This window comes from Elephas maximus, chromosome 25 (assembly GCF_024166365.1).
Source record: "Elephas maximus indicus isolate mEleMax1 chromosome 25, mEleMax1 primary haplotype, whole genome shotgun sequence".
Classification (NCBI taxonomy): domain Eukaryota; kingdom Metazoa; phylum Chordata; class Mammalia; order Proboscidea; family Elephantidae; genus Elephas; species Elephas maximus.
The window spans coordinates 22,833,324-22,847,645 of NC_064843.1; the positions used below are offsets into that span (position 1 = coordinate 22,833,324).

Here is a 14,322-nt window from a genome sequence, read left to right on the forward strand (position 1 = left end):
CCTTTGTAAAGTGGTGGGGATGATAATAACACCAAAAAAAAAAAAAAATGCAGTTCAAATCCACCAGGCACTCCTTGGAATATCTGTGGGGCAGGTCTGCTCTGTCTTATAGGGTCGCTATGAGTCGGAATCGACTCAATGGCAGTGGGTTTGGGTATATGTATATGTATATGTATATGTATATGTATATGTATATGTATATGTATATGTATATGTATATGTATATGTATATGTATATGTATATGTATATGTATATGTATATGTATATGTATATGTATATGTATATGTATATGTATATGTATATGTATATGTATATGTATATGTATATGTATATGTATATGTATATGTATATGTATATGTATATGTATATGTATATGTATATGTATATGTATATGTATATGTATATGTATATGTATATGTATATATAATAACAAGCAATAATAGTATTAATAATAATCAGGTTGTTTTGAAGATCTCACAAAGCAATGATATTCAGAAGGTGTTTGTATCCAGCAAAGTGCTGTAGACCAGGGGTTGGCAAACTACAGCTAAAGACCACCACCTGTTTTTGTAAATAAAGCTTTATTGGAACACAACCACGCTCATTTGTTTAAATTATCTTTGGCTGTTTTCACACCAGAACAGGTCCCTGGGTGGTGCAAATGGTTTGTACTTGGCTGCTAGCCGAAAGGATGGCAGTCAGAATCCACCCAGCGGATTTGGAACTGACTGGACTGCAACGGGTTTGGTTTATTTTGGTTTATGGCTTTCACACCAGAACAGCAGAGTTGAGTAGCTGTGGCAGAGACTGTGTGGCTTGCAAAGCCAACAGTATGTACATCTGGCCTTTTACGGAAAGTTTGCTGGCTCCTGCAAGGGCTGGAGAGATGGTAGCTATTACTAAGCCTCTATCTCTCTGAGCCTCAATGTATTCACCAGTAATATTGGACTAATAATAAGATCCTCTCCAATTCCGATGTTCTGAGAATCAAATTAAAACAACACAAGTAAAACTGCTTTGCAGATTGTGAAAACCAAATCTAAACCCTCTGCTATCAAGCTGATTCTGACTCAGGAAGACACCAAACCATTTGGATCACCCAGGGACCTTGCAGACTGTGAAGCACCTTATAAATGGTGTTGGTTGTTGTTGGGTGCCGGATGAGTGGATTCTGACCTATAGCGACCGTATCATGTGACAGAGTGGAACTGCCCTATAGGGTTTTCTTTCCTGTAATCTTTATGGGAGCAGATTGCCAGGTCTTTCTCCCATGGAGCCACTGGGTGGATTTGAACCACTAACCTTTTGGTTAGTAGCCCACCGCTTAACCATTTTCGCCACCAGGGCTCCTTTAATCATTATTTAGTCTCTCCGCAAAGCATCAGTTTCTTTACCTGTAACATGAGGACAACAAAATACCTAACCTCCTGGGATTGTTGTAAGGATCTGTGAGACAAAACGATTTAAGTATAAACTTTGACATCAAACAGGCAAAGGCTGGCGCCTGGGCTTTGCCCATCTCTAACTGTATGATGTTGACGCCTTTCCGAGCCTCAGTTTCTTCATCTGTAACGTGGGAATCAGCGAAGGACCTAACTCATAGGGTCGCTGTGAATATTAAGGGAGATAGCACGAGTAAGTCCTTGGCTCGATGCCTGGCCTTGTTCCGATTCGCAGGTGCAGTGACGAATGCCAACACCCACGGATCTCCACCAATAGTGCAGCTGAGCTGTACCCCTCTGCCTCTGCTCAGCGCCCACGGTCAGCCCTGGGTACTGGTATAATTAGCTCCATCTTGGTGGTGAGCAGCCTTGCTCACAGCCTCTGACACGACTGTCACCGCCTACTCAGTTCCCCAAACCACAGTTATCCCCCCTGTTGAGTGTGGGTTACACACCGCTGGGGACTTGAGGACAGCTCAGTCCTCATAACCTTTGATTATCACGAGGAACCAATGTCTCCTCCTTCCCTCCCGGGCTATACCAAAAAAAGTTAAGAGGGAAAAAAAAAAATGCTGCCTCTTGCAGTTTGCTGAGAAATCACGTTTCTGCAGATCCGCTAGCCTGAGCAGGGAAAAGGCGGTCTGTTTCTTTAAGAGGCCTCCACTGGAGGGGCGGAGACCGCCTGCGAGTTCCTCGGCAGCTGGGCCCGCCCTTCTTGAGTGACAGACAAGAACCCAATTGAAGAAAGAGATTTCCGCGTAACGGAGAAACGGAGCAATAGGAGCCCGGGACGGCCTGCCTGGGGCGGGGTCCCGGGGAGGCGGGGCGGGCGGAGGCTGAAGGAGCCGCGGCGGCAAGACCCGGGCACCAAAGCTGGGCCTAGGTCGGCGCCCTGGTAAGTGGGGCGCGCCCGGAGCTCGGGCGTCCCGGGACGCGAAGAGGGTCCGGGTCCGGCGGCGGAGGGAGGAGGCGCTGGGCCAAGGCCTGCTTCTGCCCCGAGGCTGAGGGCTGGAGAGGGCGGGCCTGGGCTGGACCGCGCCGGTTGGACAGGCCCCCTCGGGGTCGCGCGGCCCGAGCAGAGGCCGGAGTGGAGACCGAGCCCGGGACTGGGAAGGGGCGTCGTGTGGGCAAGAGGCCTGGCCGTGAGGAGCGGGGGCTGGGCCGGGCAGGGGCCGGAGAGAGGAGGGAGGGGTTGGGAGAGGGTCTGAGAGGAGCCCGGGGGGTTGTTTGGGGCCGGTGGGCACAAGTCTGAAACCCGGAGTCATCCTTGAGTTCGCCTCCCTCGCTGCAGTCCATCGCCCGCCCCGTCCATCCCTCCTGCTCTGTAGTCCCCAGTCCATCCATTTTCCATCTGCACCGCTTCCCCCTCAGTGCCAGCCTCTCGCCTCTTGCTGGACAGTTACAGCGTCCTAACCGGTCTGCCATACGCCGCTGTCCTCTGTCCCCGCACCGTGGCCAGAGGGCCATTTTCAAAATGAAAATCAGATCGGACTCTCCAGTGCTTAAAGCTGGCTTCAAAGGTCCCAAGCCTTGCAGGCTCAGCTCCAGACCCTCAGCAGGCCCGGGGATCTGCTCCCCGCCTAACTCTCCCAGGCCCACTAGTCCCTCTTGCTCAGTCATCTCCCTGCACTGGCCTTTTTTCGGTTCCTTCAACATACTACGATCTTGCCCTTCTCAGAGTCTGTACACATCCTTCTCTCTGGGCTGCTCTTCCTGCCCAGCTGAGCCTAGTAAACTCCTCTTCATCCTTGAAATCTCTGCTCAAGCGTCACTTCCTCAGGGGAGCCCTCCGTGGTCCCCACTCTGTTTCCCTGCTTTCATCACCCAGTACTTCTCCTTCACACCACTTGCACAGCTGCAGTTCTACATTTATTTATGGAAGTGTTAATGTCTGCCTATCCCACAGAGAATGAGGCCCACAGGAAGAAGATGATGCCTGGTTCTGCTCCTTGTTATAGCTCTATCATCGTATACAGGGCTGGGCACTGTAAATATTTACTAAATAGGTGAATGTAGGACTTGGATTTAGCAAGAGAAAAAAAAAGCAAAAACCAAACTGGTTGCCTTCAAGTCAATTCTGACTCATAACAACCCTGTAGGACAGAGCAGAACTGCCCCATAGGGTTTCCAAGGACTGGCTGCTGGAATCAAACCGTCAACCTTTTGATTAGCAGCGAAGCTATTAGCCACTGTGCCATCAGGGCTCCTTAGCAGGAGAAAGGGGGTGTGAATCGTGGTCCCCATTAGCCACTGTGCCATCAGGGCTCCTTAGCAGGAGAAAGGGGGTGTGAATCGTGGTCCCCAATGTCCTACCTGTGGGGAAAGGGAACCAATATTTGGGATGCATTTTATGTGCCAGGTTTTATGCTAGAGCGATGCTGTCCAATGGGAATATAATGCAAGCTGCATTTAAAAAGTTAAAGAAGCAGGTGAAGTTAATTTTAATAATATATTTTATTTAACCAATTATGTTCCAAATTGTTATCATTTTAACATGTAATCAGCATAAAAACGTTATTAGTGGAATATTTTACATTCTTTTTGTTTTTTCTTTTCTTAATCTTTGAAATCTTATGTACATTTTACGTTTACAGCCCATCTCAGTTTGCAGTAGCCACAGTTCAGGCACTGAATAGCCACAGGTGTCTGTTGTTATTGTGTGTCATCAAGTTGATTCCGACTCAGCGGCCCTATGTGACAGAGTAGAACTGTCCCACAGGGCTTCCTGGGCTATAATCTCAACGCCAATGGAAGCAGCAGTCAAAAAAATCAAATGACGCATTGCACTGATTAAATATGCTGCGAAAGACCTCTTTAAGGTGTTAAAAAGCAAAGAAGTCACCTTGAAGACTGAGGTGCACCAGACCCAAGCCATGGTATTTTCTATCACCTGATATGCATGCGAAAGCTGGACAATGAATAAAGAGGACTGAAGAAGAATTGATGCCTTTGAATTATGGTGTTGGGCGAAGAATACTGAGTATACCAGGGACTGCCAGAAGAATAAACAAATCTGTCTTGGAAGAAGTACAGCCAGAATGCTTCTTAGAAACAAAAATGGCAAGACTTCATCTCACATACTTTGGACATGTTATTAGGAGGGACCAGTCCCTGAGAAGGACATCATGCTTAGTAAAGTAGAGGGTCAGGGAAAAAGAGGAAGATCCTCAATGAGCTGGATTGACACAGTGGCTGCAACAATGGGCTCAAGCATAACAACGATTGTGAGGCCGGTACAGGACCAGGCAATGTTTCGCTCCGTTTTACATAGTGTTGCTGTGAGTCATAACCAGCTCAGTGGTACCTAAAAACGACAACAGGTCTTTACAGGAGCAGATGCCAGGTCTTTTCTCCCATGGAGCGGCTGGTGGGTTCGAGCTGCCGACTTTTGGTTAGCATGTGAGTGCTTAACCACTGTGCCACCAAGGCTCCTTCATGTGTGGCTAGGGGTTACCATATTGGACTGAGTCTTTTGAGGGAGACGGCTCACGTGAAGATCACAGCTTAGGAAACCCTATGGGACAGTTATACTCTGTCCTATAGGGTTGCTGTGGGTTGGAATCAACTCAAACACACACAACAACAACAACAGAGTTTTTTTGAGGTAACTATTGCTATCTGCATCTTACTTATAGAAATAATGAAGCTCCAAAAGTTCCATTACCTGCCAGGAATCATCCTAGAGTTTGTGAGTGAAGGAGGCAGGATTAGGACCCCATCTGTTAATCTTCACAGTCTGATCTTTCTATACCCCATGCTACAACTGGGGGTTCCAAGAAGGTTTGGGGGTACAGGAAGTGGGGACCAAACTTCTTGAAAAGCATTGGCATCAGTATAGGGCATATTCCCCGCAGAGGTGATATGTCTGGATGCATCAGCACCACCTGCCCAGTTGACTTAGAAACAAAAGAATTTGACATAGTTGAAGAGAAACCTGCAAGGCAGGCCCTCCTTTGACCCAGTCATTATCCCTGAGTCCAGCCTGTACTAACTCAGCCTGGAGTCTGCCTGAGATCATCCCAGGATCTAGGTAGAAAAACTCATACACCCTGGAGTATCTCAAAGGCGCTGAGAACACTTGGCTTAAGTTTACAGCCTGGTTGTTCAGTTGTTCACTACTGAGTATAACGTAGGCCATTTGAGCTGGTTTGGAAGTAAAATTCACAGCCTTCATCTTCAGGATGTTTATGGTGTATTTGGAAAGACAAGACTGGATCTCGATGTACAAGATACTGAATGGTGTGATGAGAACCGGAATCGGTGGCATGCCAGAGATTGCAAAGTGGCTGGCTTGGCCAAGCTACATGACTGGTTTTAGAGTGTTGAATTTGAACTCCTTTAGACAGGGTTTGTAGTTTGCCACAGATCCTACATGGAGGTTGCTTGGCTTATTTACTTTCCTGCCTGGCTGCTGAAGGCATTTGAATTTCAAACTCCATTAGGTATGCTGGTCTTATTTGAGTCACTAGAAGAGATTTGTTGAGCACCTATTACGTGCACTGGAACTGACTATAAAGCTTTCCAAGGAAATAATGATAATAGGACACCGTCCGTAGCAGTGCCGTGCCTTTTATATTGATTTTCCTCCCCAGTCGCCTTCACGTATGTTCTCTTATTTTGTCATCACACCTCAGCCTGGCAGGTAGGGCTTTTTTTTACACTGAGGAAATGTGGTTATAGTGTTTTTGCAACTCCCCAAGTTTGAATTCTCTCAGGTATTATGCTTATGCGCCGTACATATTTAATTTTCATAAGGAGCCCTGGTGGTGCAGTGGTTAAGTGCTCAACTGTGAACCCAAAGGTTGGTTCTTCACAGGAGAAAGACCTAGTGATTTGCTCCTATGAAGATTACAGCCTAGAAAACCCTATGGGGCAATCGTATTCTATCACATGGGGTTACTATGACTCAAAAATCAACTCGAGGGCATCTAACAACAACAGCCTTCTTGTCAACTTTATAGGATAGGATTGAGTCTAATCCCCATTTTACAGATAAAGAAATTGCTACAGATAAGGAAATAGAGCTGGAATCCAAATTCAGGGTCTGTCCCTCTCTAGAATACAAGCTCCCAGCTGTTAGGCTGTACTGCCTCACTAGACGGTCAAGTTTAGAAGAGACCTCAAAAACATCTAGTCCAGCCCCTCGTGTAGATCAGGAGGCTTTTTGGATAACTAGCTGCAGTGCACATGCTTGTGGCAAAGCTAGACAGTCAGGCTCATGTGCTGCAGCAGGGAGGGCTGACCCAGGAGTCAGGGGCCTAGGCCTTGGTCTCTAAGTGGTGGCATGGCCTCACCAGCTTCACTGGATCTCAGTTCCCTTATTTATAAAATGGGAGGGCTTGGACTGATTTTACGGGAACAATAGTGCACTGTCACGGTGGGTGGTGAAGGAGTCAGGCCTGCAGCCTGGGATTTTAGTCCTAACCCAGGGCTCTTCTTAGCAGACCACACTCCCTCCCTGCACAAGCTCCGCCTCCCCTGCAACCATGGATGTCTGTTGAAGGGAACAGTGTCCTAGAGGTCGTCTGAATTTTCCGTCTCAGTTTCTATTTCCTCTCATTCTCAAAAAGCTGAGGCAAGTGGTCTGTGAGCACTGATCCCTTCTAATTCTATCTCGGTTATTGAAGCGAGGGATTTGGAAAGTTCTAGGCAAGGCGTAATTCTCTGTCGGTGTAGTGTTTTTATTCTCTTTCAAAGACAGGGCCTGCTGGAGGATGTTTTTGATGTGGAATTCAACAGACACAGCTGTGTGCTGGGCACTGCGCTGCAGACTGGATACAGGCCTGTTGAGTCCCTGCCCTCAGGTTGCTAGTGGTCCTGGAGCTGTGGTTCCAACCCTGGCTGTGGATTGGAATCACCTGGGGGAGTTTTTAGCGCTCCAGTTGGGCATTGATGATGCACAACCAGAGCTGAGAACCACTGGTTGAGAGCCCACTTCCCAGACCTTAACGTGTGGGAACCCCCTGTGTAGGGGGGTCTTGTTTGCAGCAGATTCTGATTCAGTAAGTTTGGGGTGGCGCCAGGGGTGGATTATCCAATAGGCAAAGTAAGCATGGTGCTTATCTTGCTTACCAGATCATCTGTAGTGAAAATTTCACATTTTTTTTTTACCACATCGAAGGTTCTGCTTCTAGGTATGGCTGGCATCTCCCTCTCTCCCAACCCCACAGCACCTTCCTACAGAATCAAAGCCTTTTTTCAAATTTACAGCCCCTGACAGGGGAAGATGACTCAGTAAGCAGGGTAAGGACAGGTTTGCTTGTATGTACTTACTAATTTGTAGTGAACAACCCATATGGAATTGTTCATTACAGATTAGTAAGTAAGCACAAGTAAGCCCGTGTTTACCTTGCTTATTGGGTTATCTGCCCCTGGGTGGAGCCCGTGATTCTGCATTACTAACAAGCTCCCAGGTGATGCTGCTGGGGTACAGATAGCACTTAGAGTAGCAAGGGAAGAGACAGCAAACAGAGAATTATGAATCAGTGAGGCTGTGAACCACGGAAGATGTGGCAGTCTGCCTCCATAAAGATTAAAAAAAAAAAAGATTACAGTCTTGGAAACCCTCTGTGGCAATTCTGCTCTGTCCTGTAGGGTCGCTATGAGTCGAATCGACTTGATGGCAGTGGGTTTTAGTGGGTGGAGGTTGTGAAGACATGTATAAAAGACTGCAGGAACCCAGATGACGGAGTAGTTAATTTTGTCTGAGGTGAGAAGAGTGTGTCAGCTGGGTCTGGAAGTAGAAGTTTGCCAGCTGGGCAGTGTGGAGGGAATAATAGCACAAGCCAACGTACAGACTGAGAAAACCAGGATGTTTGAGGGAACGTGGTGGTCTGGTGTAACATACATAGGGTCTAAGGAGAGGAATGGCAGGAGTGGGTCTGAAAGCCAGGGTGGAGCTGGGATAAGTTCATAGCTCTACTAAAGAGTAGAGGCCCTGCTCTGTGAGAACAGGAAAGCTATAGACGGCTTCTAAAGGAACCCTGATGGCGCAGTGGTTAAGCATTTGGCTGCTAACCCAAAGATCAGTGGTTCAAACCCACCAGTGGCTCTGTGGGAAAAAAGATCTGGCTATCTGTTCCCGTAAAGATATACACCCTAGGAAACCCTATGGGGGCAGTTCTGCCTCGTCGTCTAGGGTTGCTAAGAGTCGGAATTGACTCCACAGCACACAACAACAACATGGAAGGTTTCTAAGCAGGGTAGGAAGAGACCTAGCAGTTCTTGGGGTAAGTGTTAAGGTGTTAAGGAGAAGAAGTCCGGTCACCCTGTCCCCACACCTCTCCTTACCACGCTTTTGTCTCTATCTAGATTAGTGTCTTAACCACGTGTTCCAGTGAGTCCTTGTGTCCCACAAATTTCAACAAAGGAGAAACCAGCTCCTGTTGGTATGATGGTTCTGGCCAGGGTTCCTGGCAATGGATGTTAGAACCCGAATCTCTGCCAACCAACCCCCCTCTTCAGTACTTTTAGAGCCTCATCTGTGGTCTGTGCTAAGGGAAGTTGAGTCACTACTCAGGAGGTTTCAGAGGGGGAAGCCTCAACTACTGAGATTGTGTTCTTGATTAGAAAGTGGGTGTGACCTCTCGTTGCCTTCCTGGAGGAGTTCATTCTCTTGCAGGAAATATATAAACCAAACTCACCCATGCCTCCCCCGCTGAATCAAAAGCAAAAGAGCAGATCAGAAAGCACGCATCAATCCTAACCCTGGGTGAAGGGGGGCTGGAAGGGAGCTGGAAGCCTGGCCATCTCCCTTCGGAATTCCTCAGTAATGGGGAGGGATCATCTTTCACTTCCTTTCTTAAGACGGGCTCTCCAACCCTGCCCTCAGAATCCATCTCCTTGTGCCAGTCACTGCAGGAGTGATTGAAAAAGCTCCACGGGGCCCTCTGTAACGGTGCCCATTTTATTAGCACACTTTCCAGAAGCCACTTAGAGAGTGCTCCACTGGAGATACCCACGTGGCTATTTTTCTCGTTCCCCAACTCTGCCTTTGAAAACCTGGGCTTTCATTCCCATGCCTTCAAGTAGAATTACCTTCTTCGGATCAGTGTGTGCCTCTCTCCTGTTTTGTGGCACTCGGAGTTTTCCAGGTCCTCTTTCTGTATGTAATGCTCTACAGGGCGAGGGAGGGTGAGGGCTGGAGAGTCCTTGAATCCGGAAAGAGCAAATGACCCCTGTGCCCCTGAGCCTGAATGGGGAACCACTGTTCCCTCACTCTGGCTGTTTTCTGTTGAACTCTGCGGTGCCACTGAGTGGCAGAACAAGAGACTATTTATAACCCTGAGAATTTTGCAATGTTATTGAATTGCTTCGACCTAATTTCTACTTCCTTTCTAAAATAAAAGTGAGGAGAGTAAGCAAGCATGTGCTAGAAGGGTTCCCTATGCAGAGATCCTTTATAAAAAAAAAAAAAAAAGGATCCTGGGACTATTATCTGGAGAACATTACTACTTCTGTTCTCCTTTCTCCTGGTGGTGTCGTAGGGAGAAAAGCAGAGGAGTATTTTCCCCTTTTCTTTTAACTGGAGTCAGAGCTACTAAATCTGATTTTCCAGTGAGATACTTTTGGATGTTGGATATGGGAACAAATTTTAAATAATGGAGATACTGTGTGGCTGGGCAGTTGGAAGTGGTGAGACATGGAGGGAACACCAGACAACCTGAACAGTCCTTGCCAGTCCCTTTCCTCTTGGAGCCATCCTTGATTCATAGGAGTTGAGGAAGTCAGAGCCTTTGGATTTGAGCAGACAACCTTGACTGTATGCCAGGCCCTGTGCTAGGTTCTGAGACTACAGGGTTGCCCTGCCCTGGAGGAGGAGCTAGTGAAAATAGAGATGTGTAAATATGTGACTGTACTAGAGTCATGACCAGAGCCTTCAGAGGGGTATGAACAGATGCTGAGAGAACATAATGGGGATATTTAATTTTGCTGGGAAAAGTGGATGAAACTAGATACAGTACAGGGAGGAGGTGACATTTGATTTGAGCTTTTTTGAAGTTTGAATAGGAGCTCTTCCGACAGTCAAAGGAAGAAGAGAATATGCAAGGATACGAAGAAATGAAAGAGCATGGCCTAACTAGCTATGGAAATAGGAGATTGTCCAAGGAGGCCTGGGCCAGATTGTGAAGAACTGAATACCATGCAAGGAAGCGTGGACCACATTCTTTAGACAGTGGTATACCATCTGTTACAGTAGTGAGCTCTTGCTATTATACATCTCCTAGCTGCAGTGTGCTTTAGCTTCAGTCTCTGCAGAACACTTGCTATGGCCCAGGTATAGTGCTGCCCGCTTTCATGTGGCATTCAGAGAACGCCACACTGCCTGGGATCAAATTCTTGCTGTGCCGCTTACTAGCTGTGTGACATGGAGCATGCTACTTAACTTTTCTGTGCCTCCATTTTCTTATCTGTGGAGAAGGGATAATAACATACCACATGGGGTTGCTATGTGGATTAAATGAATTAATATATATAAACCACTTGGAATAGTGCCTGGCACCGTTTACGTATGTAATCGTTAACTGTTAGTGTCATGAACCACAATGAAGTATGAATAGGGAAAAGAACTAACTGTGGAGTCAGAAGACTCAGACTTGGGACCCAGTTCTGATATGTGATTATGTTCTTTTTGGGGAGAGAGGGAAGGGGGAGGGAACACAAGTTTCTAAACCCATCCAGGCCTTAGTTGCTTCACCTGTAAAATGAGACCATTATGAGTATCAGCTATCATGATGCATACAGAAGTAAGCAAACAACTATAAAGTCATGCAGCCGATCTGTTTTGAACAAACCAGACTTATCTAAATGGGCTTTGCTCTTCATTAATTCAGCCAGAGTTAATTAAGGGCCTACTCTGTGCGATTGTCTTATGCCAATGATGCTGCTATCTGTTCAGACCTGCAGTTTAGAGTTCTTTCAGAACTTGGAGTCACTTGTTGTCATAGGCTTAATTTAGTTGCAAGGAACAGAAGTACAGGCTGGCTCAATTTAAAGGAGTGTTATCAAAAAGGTACAGGGGAATAAATTGCATAGACCCCGTGTGTAGGAAGTATAGCCATGGAATCTGGAAAGTCACCAGGCGGTGGCTGTTTCTAGCTCTTTCTGGGACTTTGTGGTTTCTGTCTCTGCTTGTCCACCCATTTCTGGATTCTTTCTGCAGAATAGCTTTCTGCAAGGCTTTTGGTTTTTGTTTCTAAATCTCTTTGTCTTATGAATGGCTGTGATTTGCCATGGTACCTGCTCTGACACTGACCACGACCTTACTGCTTCGGGGCCTGTGGTCATCCAACTTCCTTAGTCTCAGTCTTTTAGTTCAAGAGAGAGAATTTTAGTAAAGCTAAGATTGGTGTTCACTCTGGTCTTACAGCTGTGGTAGTGTTGGGGAGGGGCTCATCCAGTAAAAATCTGGCTGCCTGCACTCTGGGGAAGAGCAGTCACTGAGAATGGGTGCGTAGGTGGAGGCTGATGATCTGCTGAATAGTCTTGGTGGTTGCAAATTCCCATGGTTTAAAATTGTTGTGAATTTTGGGAAACAGCCAAGAGTCGTTCAGGGCTAAATTTGATAAAGAGGTAATCAACCTAGGAAATGCCACATGGGGTCAAAATAAAGGGTAACTATAACATAATGGGAGCCTTGGCGGCACAGTGGTTAAGCGTTCGACTGCTAACCAAAAGTTTGGCAGTTCAAATCCACCAGGTACTCTTTGGAAACCCTATGGGGCAGTTCTACTCTGTCCTATAGGATCGCTGTGAGTCGGATTGTCTCTACGGCAGTGGGTTTGGGTTTTTTTAATTTGGTTCATTCAGTTTATCCTCAGAGAATACCCAGAAAGGTGTTTGTTTCACAGCCACACCATCAAAATAAGGTTGTAGCTTTTGGTGAGAAATTTGAAATTATGAGGACTCATGTAGATGTTTTTCAGTTGCATTTTAGAGTCATGAACTTTCAGACTTAGAAGGCACCTTCGACTTGCTTTATTTTAGTTCACCACTCACATCCTGCAGTAGAAGAAAACTGTTAATTGAGAAGAAGGGCATGTACACAATCACCTAGATACTTAGTGACAGAACTGGGGTTGGGTTCTGAGTCCATTTTGGTTCTAATTCTAGTGGAGATAAACCATCCCAGCCCAGTGCTCTTTCTATTTCATCTATACTGCCTGCTTGTTTTAAAGGGAAGAAACCAAACTAAAGAACAAATGATCTAAAATAAATGAATCTCATTGTGGTGAGCAAAAAAAGCCATAGTGTACTGATTTCATTTATATGAAGTACAAAAAACAGGCGAAACTAATCCGTGGTAATGAAAGTCAGAAAATGGTTGCTCCTTGGCAGGCCGGATGGTGGGGGATTGTCTGGGAAGAGACTTGAGGGAATTTCCTGGGGATGTAAATGTTCAGTGTCTTATTTTGGGTGATGATCATACAAACACTTAAGCTCTGTGCATTTATTGTGTGTAAATTATATCTCATTTTCAAAAATGATCTCACAGCGTTATAGTCAGACCTCCTAATTACTGCAGATTTACCGCTGAAGAATAAGGATGCTGGAAGAGGGTAAATGATTTGCCCTAGGCATCCAGAGACTCAAGAGCCCAGGTGGCACAATGGTTAAGTGCTCGGCTACTAACTGAAAGGTTTGTGATTCCAACCCGCCCAGTGGCTTCATAAAAGAAAGACCTGGCAATCTGCTCCCATAAAGATCACCAAAAACCGAACCCGGTGCTATCTAGTCAATTCCGATTCTGACTCATAGTGACCCTAAAAGACAGAGTAGAACTGCTCCATAGGGTTTCCAAGGCTGTAAATCTTTATAGAAGCAGACTGCCACATCTTTCTCCTGCGGAGCAGCTAGTGGGTTTGCTGACCTTTCAGTTAGTAGCTGAGTGCTTAACCACTGTGTCACCAGGGCTCCTACAGTAAAGATTACAGCGCAGAAAACCCTATGGGCAGTTCTACTCTGTCACATGGGGTCACGATGAGTTGAAATCAACTTGATGGCACCCAAGAACAACAACATCCAGAGATTTCATGGTACCGCCTGGAATGGGAACTCCCTGCTTTGCTGTGTCACTGGGCCAGAGCGTTTCATCCAGAAGTTACCCTTAAGGGGCCACTTTCTTTTCAGAGATTTGTTGTGAGTGGAGGCACATAAAATCCACAAATGGAAAATCCTGCCTGGAGCCGTACTAGTTGTGAAAGCTTTAGGGGCCATCAGGCCACCCCTTTTCAATCAATCTTTTTAGGCGAGGTTTAGTTCCAATGAACAGAAATTGAAGCTAGCTCAGGGAGACAGGAGAAGCACTGGACAGAGTCAGCTCTGAGTCCTGCCCCCCTTTACTACTTACTAGCTGGGTGAACTTGGGTATTTAACCCAACTGTGGTGCAGTGAATTACTAAATATGGCCGTTCTAGTCATTTTTTTTTTTAGTCATAGTCTTCCTAACTTCCACCAAACAGCTTGGTGGGACTATGTAAATGAGGTGCTCGTGGCCCACCAAGAGGATTGGATAGCTTACTAATAATGTAAATAAGGTGCATGGCAACCTTATGGGGGTGGGACCATGCAGATAAGGTATATGGAACCCCAATAAGGGGATTGGTCAGTTTGCCATCCTGCTAGGCTTAAAATGAGCCATCCCAGAGGCAGGAAGAGAGAATCTCAACACCACCAAGAAAGAAGAGCCAGGAGTGGAATGTACCCTTTGGACCTGGGATTTCTGCACTGAGAACCTCCGAGATCCAGGAGACAGACAGAGGAGTTGTAACATGGAAAACAGAGAGAGGCAGCAGAACCATGACAGAGAGGGAGAGCTGTAACACCGGAAACGGGAGGCAGAGAAACCTCAACAGCAGAGCCAAGAGACCAGCAGGAGAT

At 46.4% G+C, this 14,322-nt stretch overlaps 1 protein-coding gene across 2 annotated transcripts in view; it reads left to right on the forward strand.

Moving 5' to 3' along the window:
- Nucleotides 1–2,237: 2,237 nt before the first annotated feature.
- The window catches only part of ELMO2 (engulfment and cell motility 2), a 45,587-nt gene continuing 33,502 nt past the window's right edge, over nt 2,238–14,322 (forward strand). For both annotated transcript variants that reach the window (XM_049869105.1, XM_049869106.1), the window contains exon 1: nt 2,238–2,338. The gene's annotated coding sequence lies outside the window, so the exon portion shown is untranslated. The remainder of the gene's footprint in view (nt 2,339–14,322) is intronic.